The sequence below is a fragment of the Grammomys surdaster genome, unplaced genomic scaffold (genome assembly GCF_004785775.1).
Source record: "Grammomys surdaster isolate TR1022 unplaced genomic scaffold, NIH_TR_1.0 134, whole genome shotgun sequence".
Taxonomy (NCBI): domain Eukaryota; kingdom Metazoa; phylum Chordata; class Mammalia; order Rodentia; family Muridae; genus Grammomys; species Grammomys surdaster.
In genome coordinates, this window is record NW_021604592.1 from 9,040,625 (window position 1) to 9,048,702 (window position 8,078).

An 8,078-nucleotide genomic window follows, 5' to 3' on the forward strand; every position below is an offset into this window, starting at 1 on the left:
ATATATATATATGGCATTTTTGTTTGTTTTCGTTATGTGTTGTTTGATTTCAGGAACAGACAAACTGTTTTCCAAAGGGTATCATGTTGTATTCACCAACAGTGTGAGTGACCCAGTTTCTCTACAGGTTTCAGGCATTTGGAGGTAAACACTAGAGACGTGTGTGGAAGAGCCTGTGTGCCTGCGCATGTATGTTTGTATATATGTGTGCATGTGTGTGTGTGCATGTGTACATGTGTGTTTGTGTGTGTGTGTTTCTATGTCTGGGAAACCCAGGGCCTCATATATGCAAAGCAGACACTCTACACATTTTGTTAAGTGTGTGGTGATGTCTTTTTTTTTTGCTTAATTTGCATTTCTTTGATTGCTACTGATGCTGAATTTTTGTTTATCTGCCGTTTAAATTCTCTCTCTCTCTCTCTCTCTCTCTCTCTCTCTTTCCTCCTCTCCTCTCCTCTCCTCTCCTCTCCTCTCCTCTCCTCTTCTCTTTCCTCCCCATTCCCTCTCCACACCTTCCCCTACCCCATTATATTGGTCAAGCTGCACTTGAATTTGTGGGAAGTGAGTGTCCTCAGTCTCCCAAGTAACATGGACCTCAATGCTCACCTTCGCTTCAGACCCCACTGTTATTTATTTTCTTGATTATTGACCTATGCATCTCTCTGGCTCATTGAATGTGTAATTGAATTGTTGGGTTCTGTTGTGGTTTTGTTTTGTGATAAGGTCCTATATATCCTAAACTAGCCTCAAACTTGATATGTGGCCAAGGATAACCTTGAATAATCTTCCTGGTGAACTCTTGTGGCTTGGATTACATGTGTATATCCTCAGTCTATTTTAGAATTCTTGGGCTTTTGGGTTTTATTTTTGTTTTTTGAGACAGGGTTTCACTGTGTAGCCCTGGCTGTTCTGTAACTTGCTGTGTAGACTGGCCTTGAGCTCACAGAGATTCACCTGCCTCTAACTGTTAGATTTTTTTAGTGTTATTTTGCAAGCTCTTTATTTGCAAGCTCAAGCACAAGGCTTTGTTGAACATGCAATGGTAAATGTTTCCTTTCAGTTTGTAATTTGTTTGTTCATTTGGATTTTTGGTTATTTGTTTTGTTTTGCTGCTGTTGTTGTTGAGTTTTGTTTGCTTGTTTTCAAGACAGTGTTTCTCTGTGTAACCCTGACTATCCTTGAGTTTGCTCTCTGTAGATCAAGCTAGCCTCGAACGCAAGAGATCCACTGCCTCCCAAGTGCTGTGATTAAAATTGTGTGTCACCATGCCTGGGCTAAGCCTGATGGGGTTCCAGTGCTGAGAGAAGAAATAGGTAATGCTCTCATCCCTAACCCAGAAGCTATCTCCAATTGATAACCACTCAAAAAGGAAAAACTAGTTTTCTCCAATGGAGTCTTATTGGGTATACAAGTCACACTTCAGGGCAGACCTCAGGCCCTGCAGGAGATAGCCAACACAAATGAACTCTATGGTATTTTTGGAGGTTTTTATTTTTTGTCTCATAATGAATGCTTTGTCTGAGATTTTCCCCCCTTACAAGTCTTTTGCTATATATTATAGTTTCTGATTTTGTGTCTTTATGGGATTTCTGTGTGTGCTAATGTGTTGTGTCTCTGTGCTAATACAAGTTTCTTGTGGCCTTTTTCCCCTATTTCTTTGTTTTATCCTATTAAGTTTGTTTGTTTTCATTTTATCTTATTTTATTTTAGATATCTGTTTCCTAATATGAGAGGGGGGAGGACAAGAAAGTGTGTAGATTTGGGAGGAGGAAGTGGGGAGGATCTGGGAGGACTTTGGGGAGTGGAAGCCATAATCAAAATATATAGTATGGAAAAAAAATCTGTTTTCTTTTTCTTCTTGGCTTTTGGTTTTTTCGAGACAGGGTTTCTCTGTGTAGTCCTGGCTGTCCTGGAACTCACTCTGTAGACCAAGCTAGCCTCGAACTCTCGAACTCAGAAATCCACCTGCCTCTGCCTCCCAAGTGCTGGGATTAAAGGCGTGCACCACCACCGCCCGGCCCTCTTCTTGGCTTTTTGAGACAGAATTTTTCGAGGCTGTCCTGGAACTAGTTCTGTAGACCAGGCTAGCCTTGAACTCAAAGAGATCTACCTGTCTCTGCCTCCAGAGTGTTGGGATTAAAGGCTTCTGCTATCACTGCCTGCCCCCCCCATATATTTTCAATTAAAGAAGGAGGAAGAGAAGGAAAGGAAGAAGAAGAGAAAGAGGAGGAAGAGGAGGAGGAGGAGGAGGGGGAGGAGGAGGAGGAGAAAAAGAAGAAGATGAAGAAGAAGAAGAAGAAGAAGAAGAAGAAGAAGAAGAAGAAGAAAGAGAAGAAGAACTCTGCCAGTAAAAGTCTTAATATTGTTTTTCTCATATCTCATATCTGTTTTTAAAAGTTTTGCAATTGGGAACTGGAACAATAACTCATTATTTAACTTCTCTTGTAGAAGATCAGGTTTGGTTCCCAGCATCCACAAAATGTAGCTCAAAATCACCTGTAATTCCAGTTCCAGGAGATCCAACACCCTCTGGCCTTGGTGGGCACCTGTATGCATGAAGTCCACAAAAACTCAGACTTATTTGTTTTTATGTATATATATATATATACATAAAAACAAATAAGTCTTGAAAAGTTGTGTGGTTCTAAATTTGCATTTAAGCCCATGGTTCTTATGGAATTATTCTTTGTTTGAGCTCTAATGGTTAAGTCCAATTTTTTCCTTTGATCTATAGGTACCTAATTGCCATAGTAATCATTTATTGATAATATTTTCTTTCCACCATTGCTTTTGCTACTTCATCAAAAAAAAAAAAAAAAAAAAAGAAAAAAAAAAAAACACAAACTAGAGGGCTGGAGAGATGGGTCAGTGGTTAAGAGCACATGCTGCTCTTCTAGAGGTCCCATGTTTGATAACCAGCACCTATATGGCAGCTCACAGCTGTATGTAACTCCCTCTTCTAACCTATGCAGGGACCATGCAGAACACTTATATAGAGTGCATATATGTGAGCTCAAGGGAATCAAAAGACTGCATTGGATTTCCTGGACCTGGAGTCATTTCATCATATGGGTGCTGATAATTAAACCTGGATCTTTTGCAAGAACCACTGCTCTTAACTGCTGAGGTTGCTCTCCAGTCCTTATTTTGTGGCTTTGGATGTACAGGTCTTTCACTTTCCTTGGTCAAAAGTATTTAATTCTTTGAAATGGTATTATAAATGGGATTGCCATCTTAATGTTAGAATTGATCGTTGCTGCTTTATAGGAACACAACTGATGACTTTCTTTCTTTCTTTCTTTCTTTTTTTTTTTTTTTGGAAAGGCAGAAAGGGAGGGAGCAGAACTTTTGGACGGGGACTCGGTAAGGCCAAGTCTTCAGTTTCGCATCTGCTTTGCTCTGTACTTCCTCAGTCCCTGTTCATTTAGCCTCTTCCCTTTGTGCTCTTACTTCATAAAGAATGAAACACCAGAAAAGGAAAAAAACTGGGAAATGCAAGCGCTATACTCCAGGTTCTGGCCAGTGCAACAACTGAGCTGTAAGGAGGTACCACAGTCTCAAGGATGTCCATGGAGAGCTGATAGGTACTTTGATGTCAATCCTCCATGATTAAAGGGCCCAAAGGCAAATCACAAAAGTCAACCAGGATTTCATGACCTCAGAATGCCAAGATATCTGAATAGAATGACTCAGAAATCAAGAAGCTACATGTAGCAAATCAAGTCCTGTAAAGCCTTGTTAAGCTGAGGGAGCTTCTCACGGCCCTGACAACGGGATTGTGCCAGGACATGTAGACAAGACTATGAATCTTGAATCAGCATCATGGCCCCATGCTGCAGACCAGCGAGTACGGCGAGTCATGCTGACGTGTCTTCAACAGACTTCTGCAGTCTTTGTGTTTGCAGGAAGGGATAGACCACCTTGGAAAGGCTGTGTGCTATTCAAGGACCACTAGGAAGCCTCAGTTCTCAATGGACACCATCCTTTTCCATAGCCTCTTTCTACTTCCTTCTGTGTCCAGGGAATAGTGCATTACTGTGTTGCCATGCATGAGAACTTGGTCTGGAAGCTGTGGACAGCACCATTAGAAAAGCAAGCACTGTTAGCATTTCCTCTGCCTGCCTTTCCACTCCCCTTTGCTAGGTCAACAGCAAACAAACTCTGAAGTCTGGTGACTAGAATCATGCACACACCCAAGACAGCTAAGAATGGAAAAAGTATCTTTCACCTCTCCCTTTAGAGAGCACTCTGCCTCAGAGAAACATTTTTAGCTCTTTAAACAGATTAAACAAAGATTTACTATTTTATGTTGATGAATGTTTTGCTTGTATGTGTGTTTGTGAACCACCTGTGTACCTGGTGCCTGCAGAGGCCAGAAAAGGGTGTCAGTCTCTGTGGGGTGAGAGTTACAGGTGATTGAGAGGCTCCATGTCATGCGTCATGCTAGAACTGAACCTTTATCTTCTGGAAGAGCAGCTAGTGCTCTTAACTGCTGGACCATTGTCTCATTTTCTGCCCTTAAGCTCTTCTCAATTCCTTCTAGCTATGCCTGCAATCCTAGCACTCAGGAGACAGAGGCAGGAGCAAGGCCAACCAGGGCTAAGTAGCAAGACTCTATCACAGACCACCTAAGCCAAACCATCCATCTTCTATTTCCAGTGTGAAGGTACCATACCACAGTCCTGGGGTCTCTCTCTCTCTCTCTCACTCTCGCTCTAATTTTTTGTTTTTAGAAGATGGGTCTCTTGTAGTTCAGGCTCACATTCAACTCATCATACAGCCAAGGATGATTTTAAATTTCTGGTCTTCCCACCGTCACTTCTTAAGCACCACAGGCATGCATCACCATGTTTAACCATGAATTTTCCTTATCCCTACCAAGAAATTCCAGACAAGGTAAAGCCATTGTTCATGACTTGAAGAATTACCCTTGGGCATTTTTTATGGTGTCTGAGTGTGTGTGTGTGTGTGTGTGTGTGTGTTTCCTGAAGAGGCCAGAAAGAAGGCATTTAATCCACTGGACCATCTGATATTTTAAAGCAGATAAAGGTGGCTGTCTTAGCACATTTGGAGGCTCCTTCTTAATGTACGGAATACTGAGTATCCCATGAGAAAATAGCCTTCAAAGCTACCCTGGTGCTGCACATAGTGGCCCACGCCTTTAATCCCAGCACTTGGCAGGCAGAGATAGGCAGAGCTGAGTTCAAAGCCAACTAGGTCTAAGTAGCAAGTTCCAGGCATATCTCAAAAAAAAAACAAAAAACAAAAAACAAAAAACAAAAACCAAAAAAAAAAACCCCAAAAAACAACAACAACAAAAAACCTACCCATGGTAACAGCCAATCAGAAAGTAAGTGGGAGAAGTTCACAAAGTAAAGTGTCCATGTGACACGTAACTTAGGCTCCAAGGCAGTTTTCTGTACAGCACAGATGGAGACAGGTTATGACAGCCATTTCATTTTTATCAAGGAAACCCTGAAGAAGATGATTATGTTTTAAGTTGTTTTCCCGGGGGGATGGTATGCCCTAATGACATGGTCTGTTTTACTTTTTCCATAAATCACACATGACTTTTCTCCAGACGGTCCCTTGCCTCCAGCTTCTTGCTCTTCATGCCCTCACCACATACCCTTACTACTTATGAATGATTAATATCACTCCCTAGATCATTTGCACTTTTTAAATTACCAATAGTTTTTGGTTTCTGACCCCAGGATGGGGGAACTGAGGTGCATATTTTACCTACCAAAGCAGACCTGGCCTCTAGGTTCTCTCAGCATCCCTCAGTTCATAGCTGGAATACCGTACACCCAACCCAGAATTCAGCTCAGGGGATGGGCTGCCCTTCAACCAGAGGCTCCTCCCTATATATCCCGGACACCTTGCTCTCTCTTTTCCCCTCTTCTCTCTATGCAGCAATGCCCTATCTCTCTTTCTCAGCCCCCCTCCATCATAGCAACCTCCCTGGCCTCGGTCCTTAGGGCCAATGAACTTGCTCACCTGAGACAGCTTCCCAATAAACCTGCCTTTAATATAATCTAATCTGGCTTAAATTGGCTCATTTAACTGGCAGCAGAAAAATAACCTATCAGATGATGCAGAACCCAGGAGACCCCAGGCCGATGGATGGCTCCAGTCCTTCTTTGCTACATAGGGATCATTTCTGTGCCTCAGTTACTTCCAGTTACCAGGCCAGCCATACTCTCAGTTGCAGTCATGGTTTCCCCACATGTATCTTCTCTCTCTCTCTCTCTCTCTCTCTCTCTCTCTCTCTCTCTCTCGTCCCTTTTAGTCATACTTTAGTAATGGGTTCAAATCCCACATCATTCACTCCTTACGCTGATTTCTCTTTGTTATAAATTACCATTAATTTTACAGTTGCTAATAAGGGATTAGTATGTTTAGACAATTGAACTAAATGCTATGGAGATACAAAGAGTGTAAGAAGATAAGGTCCCTGTATTGGAGGAGGAAATTTCGCTGCTTTGCAGGACATTATGGATGCTGATACAAAGCGTATAAGAGAGGATAAGGTCTTTGTACTGGAGTGGAAATTTTAGCTGTTTTGCATGACATTGTGGCTGTTTCTTGAGAGCAAGCCTTGCCAGCACAGTAAAATAAAAACCTTCAAGTTCTACAAGGATACCACCACCTGAGTACATCCTAGGATTTCCCTTTTTTTTTCTTTTTTCTTTTTCTTTTGCTTTTGTTTTTGTTTGTTTTGTTTTTCCAGACAGGGTTTCTCTGTGTAGCCCTGGCTGTCCTGGAACTCACTCTGTAGACCAGGCTGGCCTCGAACTCAGAAATCTGCCTCCCTCTGCCTCCCAAGTGCTGGGATTAAAGGCCTGAGCCACCACTGTCCGACACATCCTAGGATTTTAGGAAGGCTTCTGTTGATAGTTTTAATTGTCAACTTGATACAATCTAGAATCTTCTGGGAAGAGAATCTCAATGCAAGATCTCTAGATGAAGTCAAACTGTTGGTGTGTCTGTGGGTTTTGATTACACTAAGTGATATAGGCAGGTCTGCCTGTGATGGGCAGCACCATTCCCTAGGCAAAGGATTCTGGATTGTGTTAAGTACAGAGAAGGTGCTGAGTACCAGTAAGCATGCGTGTATTCATTTCTCTCTGCTCTTGATTGTGGATACAACCAGCTGCTCTAATTCCCTGCCTAAATGTCTCCACAATGATGGACTATGACCTAGAATTGTGAGCCCAGAATAAGTCCTTTTTCTCTTAAAGTTGCTATGTCAGGATATTTTATCACACCAACAAGAATAAAACTAAAACACAAAACGAGCCCCCAAACAGAATTAAATTCCTCATACAACTCTGGGGACTCAGGTACCAATTAAGGATGTATCTGAAATTTAGTAGCTAATTTGCTCTTAAACAACAGAGGTAACAGAACCGATCTATTTCTGCTAGGCGGGCTAGGCTGTGAGCTACTCTTACAGAGATAGGAAAAAAAAAAAAGCTGCACTATTGATTTGTCCGTCAACAAGGAAAAGTTACTCAAGGTTAAGTCCAGTCTCCTAGCCTCAACTTTGCTTAAGAGAGCCATGATTTAAAGGAGCAGCCTGAAAAGGTGAAGAAAGAAAGTGGAGCTGAGTGGGGAAGGGAACGAAAGAAACTTCATGAGGTAGCTGGACAAGTATTCATCCAAGATGGGCTGCGGACAAAACCGAAGGTGCATCAGGGACGGTGATGGAAATCACAGCCCAGACTTGACATTATCTGAGCAATAAAGGCTTGGTGTTGACATGTTCTCAGGCCAGACATCTGTTCCCACAGGTAACAGCAGCTACTCCGAGTGACTCCGAGGTCATTTTCCCACATGTATCTTGAGCAGGAAGAATCTGAAGAAGCAGAATCCCCAAACTCCGGTTCTTTTCCACCACGGTTCGAGGTAAAGTCGAAAGATCTAACAAAAAGCAAGAAAGACTGGCAGGGCTGGGGAACTGGGCAGGGATGGAGTGAAAACTCTTGCCTGTTTTAGGCATCCCCCTGCACCCTAAACCTAGAGAAATGTCTTCTAAAAGTCAAGTCAAACAACCTGAGGATCAACCAAAGGTT